General features: G+C 38.1%; 1 pseudogene; it reads left to right on the top strand.

Moving 5' to 3' along the window:
- The first annotated feature begins 15333 nt into the window (after positions 1–15333).
- On the top strand, positions 15334–16881 carry LOC119251475 (heterogeneous nuclear ribonucleoprotein A1-like; annotated as a pseudogene).
- The last annotated feature ends 2981 nt before the right edge of the window (positions 16882–19862 follow it).

The following is a 19862-nucleotide window of genomic DNA, read 5'->3' as shown; positions in this document are numbered from 1 at the left end:
TAGGCTCAGGAATTGCCTGGGGCTTTCACTCATAGGAACCAATGAATAGGGTCATCCTTTATTATTATTTTTTTTTTTAAGATTTATTTATTTTTGTACAAGAACTGGGGTATAGGCCAGATGCGTGGGAGGATTCACCAGAGACAGAGCGGGGAGCAGAACAGGCAGATTGACTGAAATACACTGCTGAGAGGAGCAGCGGGTGAGACAGGAGAAGTCTGCCGCGCCATGTGGGATTCTTGCCAGCCGGCTGGAATTGAATCCCTGCTGCAGAGGCTGCGGGCAGCTTCACAGCACTGCGCTCAACCCGCTGCACCACTGAGGAGACCCAGTTGTTGTTGTTATTCTTAATAATCTTCCCTAAAATCTTCCAAAGGAACATGTAATGGGTGTCCTAACTGTCCATCAGCACCCACTGACATTATTATTATAGGAACCTTTCACAATTTCTTTGCCATTCTGCTTCTGGGGCCTTAACTGGTTCTTGGAGAGCACCAGTGTAATATTTCAAGGAGTCCAGAAAGTTTCCTTGAATTACATTTTTGTAATTAGAGCTTTTGATTTTAAGGGAGGGAGTATGGGAAAACTCTGAGGGTGGTCAAAATAAGTCCTCTTGCTTTTATGCACAGATTTGGTTCAAAACATTTCCTGCTATCAAAACTTTCCCCCCACTTTCATTACCTTGGTGGTGGGTATGGTGTGGTAACATACATCTAAAGTGTGTGATCCTACACTTCTAAATCGTACACACTGTTGTAAACCAATGTTATCTCAATTTAAAAAAAAGGACTAAACCATCTATTTTCCTTTCTTTTGAGTGCTTATGTACTAGGACTATGCAAGGAACTCTTACAACTCTGAAGAAAGTCCTATGATTAATCTCTTCCATTTTAAAGTTATGGAAAATGAGACTGAAAGAATCTAACCAATTGGCATGAAATTGCACAGAATTTGAAACCAAATGGATGGACTCCCAGCTTGGGTTAGTGACTACTCACGAACAAGGCCTCTGTCTCATCTGCTACTCATTCCTTATAGAAACTAGTAGCTATAATTACAATGTCAACCTAAAATTCAGGAGGCAATTAAAAAAGACAAAACAAGTTTATTTGGGATAAAAGAATTGTAATTTGAGGTACACAGGTAGCAACCTAAAATGTAACCCCAGAAGGAAAAAAGAGGTTTTTGTGGGAGGAAAAGAGGAAGTTGAAGCAAGTGGTTACAAAAACAGGGTTGGTTAGTGGTTAAAGAAAAGAGTTGATTAGTGTTGACAAGCTAAAACTATTCTTGGCTACATGTAATTGGTGACTGGTTCTCTAAATGAATGAAAAGGAATGTGACTGATTCTATCCTCTAACTAAAACTATATAACCATCAGTTTTCAAAGAGTTGTTTACTTGATGGTTTTTAAAATCAATTGCTTTTTGTCCATCCAAAGGTCTTTGGCCCAGCTCAGAGAGGTCTTTGGCCCAATTCAACCAAGAGAGATAATGTGATTTCTCTGTAATAGTTCCCCAGTGCCACATTAAATGGCTTCACAAATGGCTTTTCTCTCTCTCTCTCTCTCTCTCTCTCTCTCTCTCCACCCCCCTCTCTCTCTCTCACACACACACACACACACACACACACACACACACACACACACACACAACTACCCTACACTCTACGCTGAGGAACTTGCTTCAAATCTTTTTGAAAGTAGAATATAAATTAAATAATGGGGAGTGACATGCAAGCATGCAGAGTTTTCTAAACATCCTTTGTGTAATCTTTTTTCTAAGTAGAGGTTTGTTTTTACATTGTTAAGCTTCTGTGAGGCGTGTGGCTCAGGCTCACATCAGCTAGACCTCATTTGTGATCACAGCTGTCCTGACTGACCACACGATAAGAACAGGTAACTAAACCTCTTTGAGCCTGAACGATCCCCTTTGTAAAACAGGGATAACCATAGCATTATCTCACAGGATGTTGTGGGGATTGCATGGACTCCTGTGTAGAACCCCAGCATAACATTATTACAAAGAATGTATGCTAAGAATGGTACTATTTTATTGTTAGCTTTTACTTTTAACTTTTAGCTTTTCACTTTATCAATCATTCTGGTTTTTAGAAAAGGTTATTCACGCCTTCGGGCATTCCTTTTGCACACGTGATTGCAATAATTAACACTTACTCTCAGAGTTTTTGGTTTAGTGATCAACTAACAGATATTTCATTTTCAATGAAAAAGTTAATTTAAAACATTGACTCTGTACTCAATGTTTTTACACACTCATATTGACATAGTAACTGTAGGGTAAAGAAAATGTCAGGCTTTTTCTGCCCTCCCGCCATCAGGATAGATGATGGATCCTTGTCCTGAATGCATGCCTGATGGCGGGCACCTGGAATAGGGTGTGGGCATAGGTAGATGGGATTCAGCTGAGCTAAGACTGTGCTTTTAAGGGCGGCGTCACCAGACGCCAGCAGAAGCTAAGAAGCCAAAGAGAAGCAAAGAAGAGAAGCCGAGATCACCAGAGAGCCCAGATAGAGTGAGGATTTGCTGGGGGCTGGGAGGCCTGCCAACCTCCTGGCCCCCCAGCACCCCTGCCTGCCATATGCCTGGTGAACCCCAATAAAGACCTGCAAAAAGCCACTGAGGACTCTGACTCCTCCTTTACCCGGTGTGCATGGGATCAGAAAAACCTGCACTGTGTCCAGTCCTGCCCTTTACAGTAACCCTCTGACCCAAAAAAGGAAATCAAAAATTTTATTCCATAAATAATGCCTTTTTGTTTAACAAACACTCTCCTTTGTGAAGAGGGTGTTTCACTTCATTGGGTGTGTTAGCTGGAGTGTGGTGGTGCTGCTTTAGGATGGGGGTGCCTTTGTTCCCTCTAAGGAGTAGTGATGGGCTACCCTGCAGATTCTACGTACACGGTCATGTTTGCATATATTCCTCTTCCTTTTCATTTTCTTGTAACTTGTTTACCCCACTCTGTCCAAGACTCCTCTTAGGAACTATTGGTTTCCTGGTAAATTTATTTCGATATTATTTTTGTGCTTTGACTTCTCTTCCCTGATCTCTTAAGAGGCACTCTTGCTCCCTTCTATTTGCTGGTGTCAATATTTCTGAGGATGTGCACTATAGGAATTGTTCACAGGGAACAGTCTATAGCCCCCCTTGGGTGGGTCTCAAACATCTGCAAGGAGCAGAACTAGCACCCAGAATGAGTGCTGGGGCTTTGCATGGGGTGATGGGATAGGAGCTTAGTTTTAACTTGAAAATTTATGATTTGAACTGAAGTGTTTGGGGAAGAACACGTAAATCAATAGATTTTTAGCACAGTGTAGAGGCAGGAATGGACACAGTGCAGGTTTTCTGATCCAGCAGACCCGGTAAAGGAGGAGTCAGAGTCCTCATTGGCTTTTTGCAGGTCTTTTATTGGGATTACCAGGTACACAGCAGGAAGGGGTGCTGGGGGGCTGGGAGGCTGGCAGACCTCCCAGCCCCCAGCAAGTCTTCACTCTATCTGGGCTCTCCGGCCTTCTCTCTCGGCTTCTCGGCTTCTCGGCTTCTCGGCTTCTCGGCTTCTCTTTCGGCTTCTTCTTTCGGCTTCTCCTCGGCTTCTACTGGTGTCTCCGTGACGCCGCCCTTAAAAGCCCAGTCTCAGCCCAGGTAAATCCCATCTACCTATGCCCACACCCTACTCCAGGTGCCTGCCATCAGGCATGCATTCAGGACCGCAGGGTTCCGTCATCTATCCTGATGGCGGGAGGGCAGAAAAGCCTGACATTTTTCCTTACCCTACACACAGTAACTGTTCAAACAGTGGTAGATATGGAGATGGGGAAGGAGAGTTACATTTAAACTTGTTGGAAGGTCTCCAGGTACTAGAATGAAGGAAATGGAATCAAAACACAAAGTGTAAATGTCCATTTTAAGATAAATTTAATGTAAAGAGAAAGAGAGTGGACTCTACTAGTAGAAACAATCTGCCTGCAAGTCTATTCAAAACACTGTTGAATAGATGAATCTCAGGTTTTGTGTACATGGAAAATTCAGCTATCAAAAGAAAACTCTCTGATAAGAGCAAACAATTATTGCTGTAGTTTCTTTCTGGTTAAACCAGCAATCTTTTTTTAAGGATTGCACTCTCTAGCTTCAGTTTCTCACAGATAAGTACAGTTCCTATTTCTTCTTCGCTCTCAGTAAAAATATTGCATCAAGATCTGGAATGGTTTTCTTTTATTCTAGGAAACTGCAAGTATTTTGAGAAAACAATACCATTCAAAACATTTATATTATTTAGATTTGGGGCCTACTGTGATACTAGAAATAAAGAACAGAAATATCAATTCAGGATATACGAAAATACTGCTTATGCAGCGCCATTCCAGTTACAACATCTATGCTAAAAACAATCTGGCAGTTTTGTTTTTGTGTTGCCATTGTAGTTTGAGGCAAAATTGCATCAGTAAGTCTCCTTACCCAGAAATGGACTCGTGGGTTGTAAGTGAGGGAGGCAGTTTGCTATACTTTACCAAGTCTTATTCTCTGAATTTTGGGGCCTCTGCACCCATAGACTTTTTGCGAACATTCAGCACTCTAACCTTGTGTGGATCCTCTGCAAGGTGTTATTTACTCACATGCTGCATTCACATTCTGATTCTCATCCTTTCATGAGTTTGTGGTTTGTTCCTTTTTAGCACTGTAGTCGGTTATTAATATGCGTCATCATGATTATTGTCTTAACTACCTTCCTTTAACTACTGTTGAGAAGTAAGATCTGAAATTCTTGTAAGAGAACAGCATGTTCTACTCTCCTACTATTTTGGAGGTTTAATTAAAAATCAGAGACTTTTAGGCTTGTCTTGGTTTGTTCTATGATTATTGTAGTCTGTGATATAAAATCCTGAAAATAAAAGCATTCTAGCTATCTTTAATTCATAGATTTCTATTTATTTGAATTGTAGACTTAAAATCTTAACAAATGTTTGTAACATTTCTTTACACTTTTGAGATGCTTTTCTGTATTAGAAAGTAGAAACCCCACTGCTGCATGCACATGCACAGACATGAAGCTTGCTTTTCCTGCCTCCTTCATATGGGTGCCTCTGAAAGTTTTAATGAAAATATAGGATGTAGAATACAATGACTTAATCCACAACCAACTTTTATGTGATAGTATCTGTGTTGTAAAATGGGAAAAATTGGTTTTACTCTTTGGGTCACCACTCCCATTCCTGGGGATGAGCATGGGTAAAATCTAATCTGTGATTCAGCCGCCAATCTAATTGGGTGAAGGGGCTCTTTTTTTCAAAAGGCCCATCTAGAAAGGTGATTTTACTCCCTAGTTTCTACAAATGACATTCGTTTGATAGCTGTAGCCCCCCAAAAGATGCTTTTAAAAGATAAAAAATTACCCTTTATTTACCTTTTTAAATAAATGCAACAATGAGCTCATTGCCAAGCAAGACAACTATGATGTAAAATCCCTTATATTTCTTGGAGTATCAAAATGTTTCCCTTTCCACAAACATTTTTGTAAACACACACAAACACACACATACACACACTTGCACACACAAACAAGCACACATGTTAATTACGTTTCAATATAGCTGTAAGTCCATTAGCATTGTATTATACTGATAGCCTAGAGGGTTGAAGAATTGTATAACATATCTGCTGTACATTCAGTTGGAAAAATTGATTGTAGAATCATATGGGCCCACACATTAAGTTCAGAAAACAGTTTGTTTAAAAATACTGCAAATGTCAGGATAATGATAATTAAATTTGCGTCCCTGTAATCCAGAGTCACAGCATTTACAGTGTTATTAACAAGCATCACTTATACTCCATTTTGATCAGTAAGAAACAAGGGGCAGTAAATAAATTGACAGGGAATTCTAGAAGTCAGCACTCATTGTGTTTTGACTAGAGCTACCATAAAATATTTCCCCTAAACCTGGGCTTTTGAAAGTGAAAAGGAGACCTGTGTTGAAACAGTAGGTATTAACTGGACTATTCCAGGTATGTTAGAATATGCAAAGGTAATAGATTATAGAATTGAATTAATAATTCAATAATATAATTTATACACTATATAATGTAATTCAAGAATTATAAATAATTCTGAATTTCTTAAGCATGCACTAAAAGCTTTATGGGGTGCAAGTTCTTGACATTTTAGCATGTACAAGTATGTGTCAAGGACAAAATCTGACATCAAGGAGGATTACAATCAAAAAGAATGTAAAGGATAGATATGCAAAGCCTGGTTTGACTCTTTAAGTTATTGTTTCTGGGCTATTAAAATGTGTCAAAACACAAAAATAGAGAAATAGAGGATCCCCACACCCAAGTGCGTGCTTAAAGCTTTGGTTCCCAAGCTGAACCCGAGCCTCTCAACTCACTGTGTTCTTTTAGCTACATATGTCCTCACTGCCGCCCCCACCACCCCGCCACACACACACACCACCTTCTAGTCTCTGGCTGGACTTCAGGTTTCTCCTACTTGCTCACTCAGGGTCCACTTCCCAGCTTTACCCCTCCTACCTCTCCCTACCTTGCTGATCTCATCCTTCTTTCTTGTTCTTATCTTTCCTAAGCTCAGCAGAACTTGACTACCGCCTTCCCTCCAACCTATCTCTCCTCTCCGACCATTCTGGAAAAATGGCAGCTTATCACATGCTTTATGGATTTCTTTTTAGCCTTTTATAGCAGAGATTAATTTTATTTGCATATGTATCGATTTGCTAGTGTGGGGGAGATTGTTTATTAGTCAATTTTCTTTTCAATGATATATTTAAAATTTTCAAACCACAGCTGCAACTCATTTTGAGTTTTATTATGTATTATAATTTTACTTTAAAATTGCACCATGCATGTAGAGACCTCTCCTATTTTAACTTATTTTTATGTTATCTCTCCCTGGCAAAAGTAGTGATTCTTTTTATTGTTTTCTGTCCAATAGAGCAGGAAAAGAATAATAAAACAAGCCAATTAAAAAGAAGACAAGTTATAAACTTCTCCCTGAGATAATAATACTCTGCTTACTGAACAATATACCTTAAATCTATTTCCATGAGACTCTTACAATATTAGATGATCATAATTTATTTTTTAGCATAGAGTATTTAGAAGATAGTGACTCTAAGGGAAAGAATGCTAATTGCAGAAAGTCCAATATGAAATCCAGTGATGACTGATTCTATATTGCCCCAAGGAGAACAGATATTGCCTTAGTTTGATCAACATATACATTCAACATGGGTAATTCAGGCCCTAAATAGAAAAGCACCCTCAGTGTATCTCCAGAGGGACCATTTGTGAAATTTATTCAATTCTAAGAGTTTGGAATTACAAAAGAGAGCAGAATTTTGTAGGCCAAATAGTAGAGTATTGGGGGTTTAGCACAAATAAACCAGAGCGCGTCCCTGTCATTAGACCATTTCAATGCAGTGCAAGGAAGACAACGCTGACCATGAATTGATGAGTGTGATGAATACTCTGGGAACTAGTGTGTAGGTACATGGGAGCTCCACAGACGACTCAGAGGCTGCTAGCCATTCGAAATTAGAAGGGTGATTTTTGCTACTTAGTGCAAGTTCCAAGTGAACTTGTTTCTAAGTCATGAGGTGGACTTAGAGTGCAGCAGGTAGAGCAAATGTGGACAGAAGGCAAAGGGCATGGGGAAAGGAAGAAGGGAAGGTCTCTAGAACACAGCTCCGTTGCAGCATAGATTAAAGTCCTATTTCAACTGTCCTTGAAAATCTGACCAAGCTGTGTTAGTGTTTCAATTGGCAGATAACAGGGTCACTGAAGGTTATTTTGTTGCTGTTTGTTTGTTTGCTTGTTTTAGCAGAGAAGTGGTATCAGAACTACATTTAAAAGAGGATTAATATGATAGGAGTGTGCTCAATGGACTGGAATAGAGGATTTTGGAGGGTTTGGCAGTCCTGGAGAGACAATGAGATTGAATTAGGATGATGACAGTGCGGCTGCAGAGGAGGGGTGTGAGGCAAGAGACATGGCAGAAAATGGTGTGGTTCTTCTTTAAAAAGAAAAACTAGAATTATGGTAAGATTCAGCAATTCCATGTCTGGGTATAACCAAAAAAGAATTGAAAAGTGGTTTCTTGAAGAGATGATTGTACATCCCTGTTCATAGCAGCATTATTCACAATAATCAAAACTCAAATGTCCATTGGTGAATGAGTGGACAAACAAAATGCAGCATGAACATACAATGGGATGTGTATGCTTAAAATGGAAGGAAATTCTGACATATAGAACAACATGGATGAAAACTGTGAGTATTATGCTAAGTAGAATAAGCTGAAAAGACAACTACCGAATGATTCCATTATAATCAAAGCCATATAGGCAGAAAATTGAATGGTGGTAACTAGCAGCTAGGTAGGAGAGAAGGGAAAGACATACTGGTTGCAAAAAATGTGTGTATACTTAATAATACTGACCTGTACACTTAAAATGGATAAGGTGTTTAATTTTTCATAGTATAATTTTATTATCTACAGTCATTGTATTGTATATTAGATCTCTATGGTTTATTTACTACTCATTTCAAGTTTGTACACTTAAACTTCATCACTCTCATTGCCTGTCCTTCCATGCCCTGATAACCACCATTTTACTCTCCGTTTTCTACAGGTTTAACTTTTTTAGGTTCCATGTATAAGTAATAACGTACAATTCTTGCCAGTTTGTCACATGTCTCACTTTCATTATGTGTTCAAGGTCTATCTGTGTTGTTGCAAATGAAAAGATATCCTTCTTTCTCATGGCAGAATAATATTCCATGATGTAGATGTATCACATCATTTTTATTTATCCACTTGTTGATGAGCATTTGGGTTGTTTCCCAATGCAAATATCTTGGCTATTGTGATAGTGCTGCAATAAACTTGAGATTGCATATGTCTTGTCAAAACCCTATTTTTATTTCCTTTAGGAAATGTGGAACTGCTGGACGATGTGGTAGATCTTTTATTTTTTTTTTTTTTTTTTTTTTTTTCAGAAAACTCCGTATTGTTTTCCATAGTGGTTGGACCAATTTATATTTCCACTAACAATGTATAAGGATTTTCTTTTCAGCACATCTTCACCTTCCTGGTTGTAAATTTTATGTTACATGTATTTACCATAATTTTAAAGAGAGACTTGTAAGAGGAGATCATCCACAGAGCTTAAGCAGTGAGAACTTAAAAGAAGGGATCAAAGTGGACTTTAAGGTTTCAAGTGTACGTAGCTAAGAGAAAATGCTGACATTCATAATGAGAGAGAAATCAGGAAGATATAGCTACTTTGAGGAGTTTGGGTAGGAAGGAGAATTTGGTAGCAATGATAACTTGGGTTTTAAAATGTTGCCTTGAAAGTGCTGGTGGGACTTCCTAATGGATGTAGTTGGAAGAAGCAGAGCTTAAAAAATTTTATTGTCCTCTTTTAGATTAATAAAACATACATATCTTGTGTATCTGATTAAGTTATCTATTATGATGTTGAAATGGCTCCTAAGTAATGACTGAGGGGCATTATCCCTTTCAAAACAAATTATCAAGACTTTATGCCTATGTTGCCTAAAAGTGACCCTAATGACAAGAATTTCAGGAAAAATAGCAAGGTTGGATATCATGGGGAAAAGTCTTTTTATATTCCTTAATTGAAACTTGATGAAAAATGAGAGACTATTAAATTCAACCTTATTACATGAAGCAAAATTACCCACTACAGTGTTTTTGTCTCTCTAGTAGTCATAGATGATGACTGTATACAATCTATCTCCTTTGAGTGATAGCCATGTTGGTCTAAAATCTTTGGATATTTCTCAGTAAAATTAGGGTGATAACAATAATATTGACTAAACAATAATAATGTTTATTATGATGACAATGAATTCCCTTTGATTTTCCTACTAGCGTATGAACTACTTAGGGGAGGGGTTCATATTGTCCTCATCTTTGTAATTCTAAGAGATAGTAAGGTGTCTGATGCACTACAGCAGTAAGTTGATGGCCCTTAACAATAGAGTCACAGGAGATTCCAGTGGGAGAAACTAGAAAGCCATGAAATCCCTTTGTTGTCAAATAAACAGAGAGGTGGGCTGTGCCAGGAAGGTCTAGTGGGCTCTTTGGGACTAGAGCCTGAATCTCTTGACTCCTAATCCAGTTATACTTCTGCCTTGCCCTGTCATATCATTAAAGTTTCTTAAGCTTAAGAACCTCAATATATCTCATTAGATCTGAAGGACATGGTCTCCATGGTCTACACTGAGCCTCTGGCTTATGCTTTCTGATCACGTCAGCGTGGCAACAGTGAGGACAGTGAACGTGCTGACCCAGCAAGACAAATTGTCTATCTGTGGTTATTCCTTTCTATCTTGCCTGGGGAATTCTATGCCCAAATTGAAGCCCATGGTATTTTCGATTTCGGTTAGAAACATTGAACTAGCACAACGTTGTTCTTGGAATCCTCTTTTGAAGAATTTCATCCCAAATCTCCATGTGTCTATGACTTCAGAGTTATACTCCCATGTCCTTCCATTTCACTTATCTCATCAGCCCCAACACAAATATCCAGACTACTGGAAACATGGAGGTCCATGAGAAGAAATGGAAAGAATAGAGAATTTTACAAAATTTGTGATTTTTTGCAAAAGGAAGGCAGTTAACAACTGCCTTACCTCCATTTCAGGTCTTTGAGACCAGATTAGGAAGAGAAGATTTATTTCTTCTTCTATTCAACAGTCATCTTTAACACCTAAAGCTGTCATAGGTTCTTTAGTTTTGATGACTACTTCCCATCCCTTAGACAAGACAAATATTTTGAAACCTCAGTAACACCAAGTTGTAGGATTTGCTATTTTAACTGAGGAATGCTTCTGAGAACTTGACTCACACAACACACTATTTCAAAAATTTTGTCAATAATATTTCTGCATTTTGTTCTGGAAAGTGGTTTACAATGAGGTGCTACTTGGCCAAAATTGAATTAAGTCTTATTCTATATTTGAAAACTGAGCTGTTTTATATGAGTTCAGTTTTTTATATAAAATGCTGACTTATTTACCTGTTTAAAAAATCTGTAGTGCCATATAGAGAGCACAGTAAAAAATAGTCACAAATAACATTTAAATTACCAGTATATGAAGTATCGCTTCACCCATTAAGTGTTATAAATACCATGTTTAATAGAATTTACAAAGTTTTCAAATGTGGAGTTAAAGTTACAAAAAGTGAATTTAGTGTTAACAGTGTTAAAAATATAAATTTCTTTGGCCCTAGAAAATATGGTGAAAATGTTTTTAAGTTTTTAAATCATTGAACTTTGAGTTGGGCAAATTTTATATTATAACTTTTGTCTTCCTAGAGTGGGTTCTCTGTTATTCTGTCTTACTTCTGCCAAGCCATCTATCCTAGGAAGTGCTGGTGATGATGATTGCTAACATTTTATCAGCCACCTAATATTTACCAAACATTTTGGTTAAGGGCTTTTTAAATACAGGCTATGTCATTTAATTCCACACTTTAAAGATGAGGAAACTGAGGCTTAGAGAGTTTAATTAACTGATCTCAGGTCTGCCAGCTGGCATATGGTAGAACTGGGATGCATAGATCGGCCACGCAAACTTTTGGCTTTCTCAATTTTGCAGCATTATTTGGATTGCAGTTTCTTGTCTGCTACTGACAGGGAATCTCCACACATTATTCTGACATTTGAAATAATGCCTTTTTGACCAAGCCCATAGTACACTCAGTATAGGTGATTAACAAGGTAATCAGTGTGGTTAATCTGCTTGGTGACTTAACTCCAGCTGGGTCATGCAGAATTGTAAAAAGCACACCCAGCTGTATAAGAGAATGAGTGGAGTTGTATCTTTAAAAGGCTCAACATATATCCTTTCTTCTTTCCCCATGTTCTGTTTTACAAAAGACATGGGTTTTATTTTTGTTTCTCCATACCCACCCCCCTCCAGATGCCCACTTCCACCCCAACTCTATAATTGAGTTCCGGAAAGTATTGATCCTCTGTAAAGGCATGAGACACTAGGCAAATGATAGCATAAAACATAGAGTGGGTTATCTGAGAATTAGGTAATAGGCAATGGCTTCCAATGTGATTTATCATCATGTTAATTAGACTTTGACTCCATCAGTCTGCCAAAGAAAGTTAGACTCCCTGGAACAGAGGACACATTCTTGATCTTAGAATGAGAAGGGTAGATGAGTCATTTCTGTTATTAATCAGTCATGACAGACAATGTCAGAAGCTCAAGGCCAATAAGTCAGTGTCACTTACTGAGCCCTAACCTGGCCACTGTATAATTACTCCTGGGCTTTTCCCCTTGAGTGCACCAATGTCCTCCTATTTGACAAGGAATTAATTACTGGACCTGGGAAGTTCAATGTGTCTGATTTCACTCAATCACTCAAACTCTTGTCAGTCTCCATGCATGTTATAATTAGACATGGGGAGTAAGGCTAGTAAAATAAGGACTGTAAAATAAAGACTTTGTAAAATAAGGACTAACTCGATCTACACTATTTCTTCAGGCAAACCTTAAAAATATACATTCTAGGATGTCAGAAAATTTTAGGAGTTCATGCCATTCTGTGTTTTCATTGTCATTATAACTGCTATTATTATCATAACTAGAAAATCTGTCACATTGTAAAATATGTGGTTTTTGCTATATTTCACAACTGGAATACAGCCTATGAATTGGAAAAAAAAAGAGTTTATACAGATTTTACCTGATTTTCAGAAAACATATTATTGAAGTTCAAATGTAGAGTAAATTTTATAATATACCTAGAGACTCATTTTAAAATCTTTTCTCTATTAAACCATTTCTGGTTTAGACCCCTGCCTTTTGTATCCACATTATATCCACAGTCTGCCTCTTATGGCAATGTAATTCTTCTTCCTATATTTTTCCCTTAACCCATTTCAAGCGAGTAACCAGAGCTATTTCAGGATGGTTTATGTTTCTAGGCCTGAAGCCAAAGTTCTCTATAAGACATATACCTTCTGGGTTTTTGAAAAGCCTAAATCCACTGAAGAAATTTGCAGGGTGTGATGGGGGCTGAGAGCAAAGAGAAGATTGGACCTTTGAGAAGCTGTAAAAATGAAGATAAAGGAGAGTTAGTGGAATCTGGAGGATGAAGGGCATACATCCCAGGAAGAGCACAGACATGCATTCTCCTCATGGCAGTACCTGAGAAGGTGACATAACTCAAACAGAAGAACTGGGGGATGAACTCGACTGGTGGTTTCCCACACAGGCAGAGCATTGGATCTGAAGGCACTGGGCAGACTCTACAATAGGTGCCTTTGCGCTAGTCCGGGAGGACTGCTGGCCAGTGACTGCAGAGACCTCCTGATGGTTTAGTCCCAGGTAAGATCTCGAGTTGTCACCTAGCCTTGTTGGGTTAGTCCCAGCAATGGTTCAGACTATCCTCTATTTGCCAGTTTAAAGTAACTAACACCTGTATATTGGGACTGACTGCTCTTAATAAAAAAAATGTAACTGTGCTTTCCTAAAAGGTAGTGGTAAGAACTTTACCTTCTGCTTTTAAAGTCTTGGGTTCCAGGTTTAGTGCATTCTTTCTTCCTAACCTACTTTGCAATTTTTTTTTTTTTAAACCCACTCTGTCCAAATACAATTCTTGATTCTCTAGGGAACTTTGGACTCCTGCTATGAACTGGTGATTCTGGGGACTCCAGCCCTTTCATTGACTTTAGTCATTGTGCCCAGCTACTACCTGAAATAGATACATTATTTAGAATTAAGTAGCTTTGTCCATTGTGGGTGGGCAGATGATTCTAGAAAGTAGGTCTAGAGAAGGCAGAATGGCTCCCAAATAGGAATCATCAAAACAGTAAAGCTGATCAAGCAAAAAACATACAGAATTTAGCTGAGTAAAGGGAGGAGCAATGTTTACCTTAAAGGGTTTCTCTCTACTTCTGGGGAAATCTCTGCAAAATAGAAGGCTGGAAATATATTATCAGCATCTGCTTTTTTTTTTTTTTTTTTTTTTTTTTTTGGTAGGGGACTTAGTAAGTTCCTATCAATAAGTGAACAGGATCAAAATGATAGCAGTCATAATCAACATTATTAAACCTACTTTGATAACTTCTGGAATCCCCAGGCAGTCTAGGTGATTTCATTGATGCCAATAGAGACCCAATAGCACATTGACTTTTGTGGTTCCTCTACATAGCTGTGTATTACTTGTTCAATTTCCTTTGTATCTTGAATTAGTTCCCCTGTCTCCATTGGCATCATCTTCCTTAAATCATAAATGCCTAGAGGTTAGGTACAATGTCTGTTTAATTAGCTTTGTAAAATATCTAGCACAACTCTACACACAGGAAATTATTAAATGTGCTTGGATAATGAGCCAATATTTGAAAAGTGGAAAAGGTCTCTGAGTCACTTAAAATAAGCACCATGTTTCATATAATGCTTCTTAGCCTCTTTTGGGAACTCTTTAGTTTACAGGAAGTATAGGGGTATCACAGGGAGCACATGAGGAATTGGTGTTCATTTTTGTAGAGAAGAATGTTTCCCAAGTTCATAATTATGGACCTATATTGAACTAAGTCCCCCATGTATGTCATGTTTGGGTGCAAGGAATGCTTGAATCCAATCCCTCTGGGCTCCCTACTCCCATACCCATCTTCTCTCAGGAGGCACAGGGCAGCCGGCATTGACACATGCTTATAGTCAGTGTGAGCCTGGCCACAGGGGAATGAAACAGATTGTCTTGCTTGCTCACTTGCACAGGGCAGGAAGAGTGAAACCAAGAAACTAAGCCTCTTCCCCCCCACTCCCCCTCCCTCAAAACAAACCCAAAAGCTTGTTAGCTCAAGGAATGACTACATCAATCAGTATTAAAAAAACAAACTAGCCAAACTTCTCTGAGTGGTCAAATTTTGGAAATTCATTGCCTTGAAATGTAAAGGATTTTGAATGTATCCATGACAGAAAACCTCAGACACAACTGGAGCACAGGACAGAACTATTGTTGGCTTTGACAATGGAGAGGAAGGCATTGAGCTCACACAGCAGAGAGAGCCTCAGTGCTAATGAGATCAGTGGTCCAGGAATTAAAAAGGAAAAAAAAATCTTGAAAAAACCCTTAAAACATTTGCCTATAATTGTTCCAGAACAGTTATCACAGGTTGTCATGTCTGCAGGCTCTATTTCAATAACTGCTTTAAGTGTCCAGCTTGTTAGATATCACACACTTGAAGACTTTCCTTGGCAGATATTTACTGAAGGTGACAGCTAGAAAAGGCTCCAAATAGGCTTGTTAAACTATGAAGACCTTGGAAAATGGCCTGGAAAGAGAGATGGTTAGTACAGAAAAAGGACAAGTCTCTGGAAGTTTTTGTCCCATTTGATTAATTACCCCAGGCTTAATTGGAGGATGAAAAAATAACAGGCAGCACTTGAAGTAATGGATGTCCAGAGAGTACATTTTACAGCCCACCAGCCATCTAGGGGACCAAGCACTTCAGGGGGAGTCAGCCATAGAGGTGCTAATTCCAGCCCTCTCCTCTTCTCTCTGCACTCAGCCTCCAGATCTCATTGGTGTTATGTCTTCAACTGACTATCAGCTTAAAAGAGAAGGCTTCCACCTCTATGTCTCTGCCATCGATCTTTCTTCTGAGTCTCTGTAGCACATTTTAAAATATTCACTGAAAGTTTCCATTGGGAGACTAAAAAAACAAAAAACAAAAAACCCCCTCACTCCTCTCCATGTATAACTGCTTGATTTCTCCTAACTTATTCTATGTCTGAGGGATGTCCAGTCGCTTCTTTTTTTTTCCTGTAACACCAATAGGAAATCTTGATGTCACTGTTGACTAGGTCCTAGTACCAACTTCTTCGTAAGTAATCAAAACTAGTTGGTTCTTTCTAATAATAGCCTTCTTGCAACCTGGGCATTTCAGGCATTTCCTGGCAGACTTGGACTGATTTACCCATCTCTGCACTATGCCAGGTTATGGTTTTAGCCCTCCATAAGAATGGCGTTTGTGGGACTGAATACTTTCACACCCTTGATAACTCATTTGTTCCTCATATAGCTCTTTTTGATATAAAGAACCTTTATCCATGTAATATAATTTAGGAATCTCATTAGTACCCTTGACAGCTCCTCCCCATCCCTACTAATGAGAGTCTTAGAAGCCATTTTGAGAAATGGGGAACACTTACAGACTGTGGTAATGACAGATCCAAACACCAAGTGCTCCAGTGGCTTTGGGTCTGTGATTTATGTGACAGTGGAGTAGATGGATGCAGCCATAAATGCAAGGTCACGCAAGGTAGATGGAAGAGTTGTGGAATCAAAGAAGACCATGTCAATAGAAGAGTCTCAAAACCCTGTTTCCCAATTCACTGTTAAAAAGAATTTTTGTTTAAAGAAGACACTGCAGAACATCACCTAAGAAATGGGAAAATTAAAGTGATTGAAATCATGACTGATCAAGGCAGTGGCAAGAAAAGAGGCTTTGCTTTTGGATGCTGTGATGACCATGATTCAGTAGACAAACTGTCTGTCAGAAATACCATATTGTGAAAGACCCCATCTGTGAAGTAAGGAAGCCCTATCTAAGACAGAGATGGCCAGATCCTCATCCAGCCAAAGAGGTCGAAGTGGTTCTAGAAATTTTGATAGTAGCCATAGAGCTGGATTTGGTGGGAATGACAGTTTGGGTTGTGAAAGAAGTTTCAGTGGTAAAGGTGGCTTTTGTGGCAGCTGTAGTGGTGGTGGATATGATGGCACTGGATTTAGTAATCCAAATATGGTGACAATACAGTTTTGGGTTTCCAGTGGAGACCAATACTTTGCCAAACCATGAAACCAAGGTGGCTGTGATGGCTCCAGCAACAGCAGCAGATATGACCGTGGCAGAAGCTATTAATTAACTGCTAGGAGACAAAGTTTCACAGGAAAGCAGAGCCAGAGAAGTGACAGGGAAGCTACAGGTTACAACAGATTTGTGAACAGGGATGGCAGGGCTTAACTGCTACAAAGACATGTTTTAGACAGTACTTGTTTATGGGCAAAAGACTTGACTATACTTGTGATTAATTGTAAAACAGGTTATTTTAGTTTCTGTTCTGCATAAAGTGTAAAGCAGTCCAACAAAGGGTTTTAATGTAGATTTTTTCATGCATGCTGTTGATTGCTAGATGTGATAGTCTGATCATAATCCCGAATAATGTGTCTTTGAAAAAAAATGGAAAGAAATCTAGGTGGAAATAGACCAATTCTTTGAAAGACAAAATTTGCCAAAATTGTCACAAAAAGAAATAAACAATTTGAATAGGCCTGAATCTATTAAAAATTGAATCAGTAAGTAATAATCTCCCAAAAAGAAAGCACCAGGTCCCAGGGTGTTCTACTAAATATTTAATGAAGAGATTATACCCATTGTCTACAATATCTTCTAGAAGATAGAAACAAAGGGGATTCTTCTTAAGCTAGCATTACCATAATACTGAAACCAGATGAAGACATCACAAGCCTACAGACCAATATTGCTCATGAACATCAGTGCGAAATCCTCAACAAGTTATTAGCAAGTGAAATTCAACATTATATAATAATATGTTACCATATTATATAAGATATATATTACCTGTATATATAGTAAACAAATGAGATTTATTCCAGATATGCAAGGCTGGTTCAACATTTAAAAATCAATTAAAGCAACCCATCACCCCAACCAACTAAAGAAGAAAAGTCACATGACTATGTCAACAGCTGCAGGTAAGTATTTGACAAACTCCAACATCCATTCATGACAAAATCCATTCATGACAAAAGAGAACCTCAGTAACCTAGGAAAGATATGAACTTCCTTAACTTGATAAAAAAAAAAATCTACAGCTGGTATTGTGCTCAACATTAGAAGCATTGCTGTTAAGATCCCCTCTCACCAGCTATTCAACACCATAGTGGAAGTCCTATCTAATATAATGAGATAGGAAAAGAATGTAAAGGGTATATTTATTGGAAAGGAAGAAATACAGTTGTCTGCTCTCAAATGACATTTTTTAGAATATCTGAATTGTTCAACATCAAAAGCCTTCCTTCAGCTAATAACCAATTATAGCTAGAATATAACATACAAGGTTATCAAAATAAAATCATTTACCTTACTATATATTAGCAATGTAGGATATAAATCTAACAAAATGTTTCTCTTGATATTTCTTTGATGTATTATGATTTATAAGTGTGTTGTTTAGTCTACACTTATTTGGGGTTTTCCAGCTATCTTTCTGTTAGTGATTTCTAGTTTAATTCCATTGTGGTCTAGGAGGAAACATTATGATTTCTATTTTCAAACTGTTAAGGTGTATTTTATGGCTCAGAATGTTCTGTTGAGTATTCCACTTCTATAAAAGCTTGAGAAGAATGTGTATTCTGCTGTTGGACGAAGCGTCCTATAGGTATTAGTTAGATATAGTTGGTTGATGATGTTATTGAGTTCAACTATGTCTTTACTGATTTTCTACTGGCTTTGTATATTACTAATAGTGGGGTGTTGAAATCTTTAACTACAATAGTGTATTCATCTTTTTCTCCTTGCCATTCTATCAGCTTCCCCCTTATATCATCTCATCATTTTCATTCAAACATCTAGTTTGTCCCTCCATACACCCTCCGCTGGACAATATGGCCCAATCAAATGTTCTGCTTATCCTGGTGTAATATTTCCCCCTAAGGTTCTGCTCTCCTTGTTCTCAAATACTGTGACCCTAGGCAAGTTCAAGCCTGATGTTCTGACTCAATCCTGGTTCCTTAGATCCTACTGCTGGGACGGGACGACTCATTTTGTTACATGAATGAATTCTTTGTTACTGGATGCCAACCTTTTGTAGGCACATCGTGTGGCAACATATATGATCTCAGGGTCATAACATTAACAAAATGAGCGTGGGGCAGGTGTCCTGTCTGTTGATCCCTGCACTTTCTAGGAGGATGTTTGACATTTAGCACCTTGTTTGTTTTAGAGATGAAAGAGCGCATGCCTGTATAGCTAGAAGGAGAGATTTCTATTTGAAAGAATCAAGATAAAACTCCAATTCACTACATGATGTACCATCATCTGATGTAAACATGCAAACACCAACTGATATAAAGAATACATCACTGCATACTCTGAAAAGAACATTGTATTTACATTTATTTAGTTATGAAATCTAGACATGAGTTCTAATTCCATCACCTCGTGCACTTATCTTTTGCAAGTTTTAAATAATACTTGCTTCATGGAGTCATTTTAAGAATGCAATAAGATACGATGCTTTATAAATATTATTAAATATTTCTATTAAATCTTTATTAAGAGTGAGAGTAAGATAACGTCAATTATTCATTCACAGATAACTGTTTGAAAAATACTGCTTGAGCAGATGTATACAAAACAGAACAGCCTCTGACACAAAGTTCACTTTTTCATTTTTGTTTAGAGAAGAGGTGAATCCTGATTTCATTGTTTTACTTGGCTTACATAAAAACATTCCACATTGTATTACTAGTTTGTAGAATTTGAGATTAATGCTTAATGGATGTTTACAAAGACACATTTTTATTTCTGTAGCATGAGTTCATGCTATTGGGCTTACACCATCTGTCTAGTATAAGCTCGCTTCAATTCTCAGCTCCTAATGTGTTTCTAATTAATGAATGTGTAATGGAAGCATTGAAAAATCTCCTCTTTCATCATGAAGAAGTGAGGCCTGAAATTGTGCATTGGTTTTCTATGAGCCTTTTTTGTTTGTTTATTTAAGTTTTATTGCCAAATGGAGTTTTATTCCCTGTAAT

Source organism: Talpa occidentalis, unplaced genomic scaffold (genome assembly GCF_014898055.3).
Source record: "Talpa occidentalis isolate TD23 unplaced genomic scaffold, MPIMG_talOcc4v2.1 talOcc4.2, whole genome shotgun sequence".
Lineage (NCBI taxonomy): Eukaryota > Metazoa > Chordata > Mammalia > Eulipotyphla > Talpidae > Talpa > Talpa occidentalis.
This window is presented reverse-complemented; position numbering and strand designations above follow the sequence as displayed.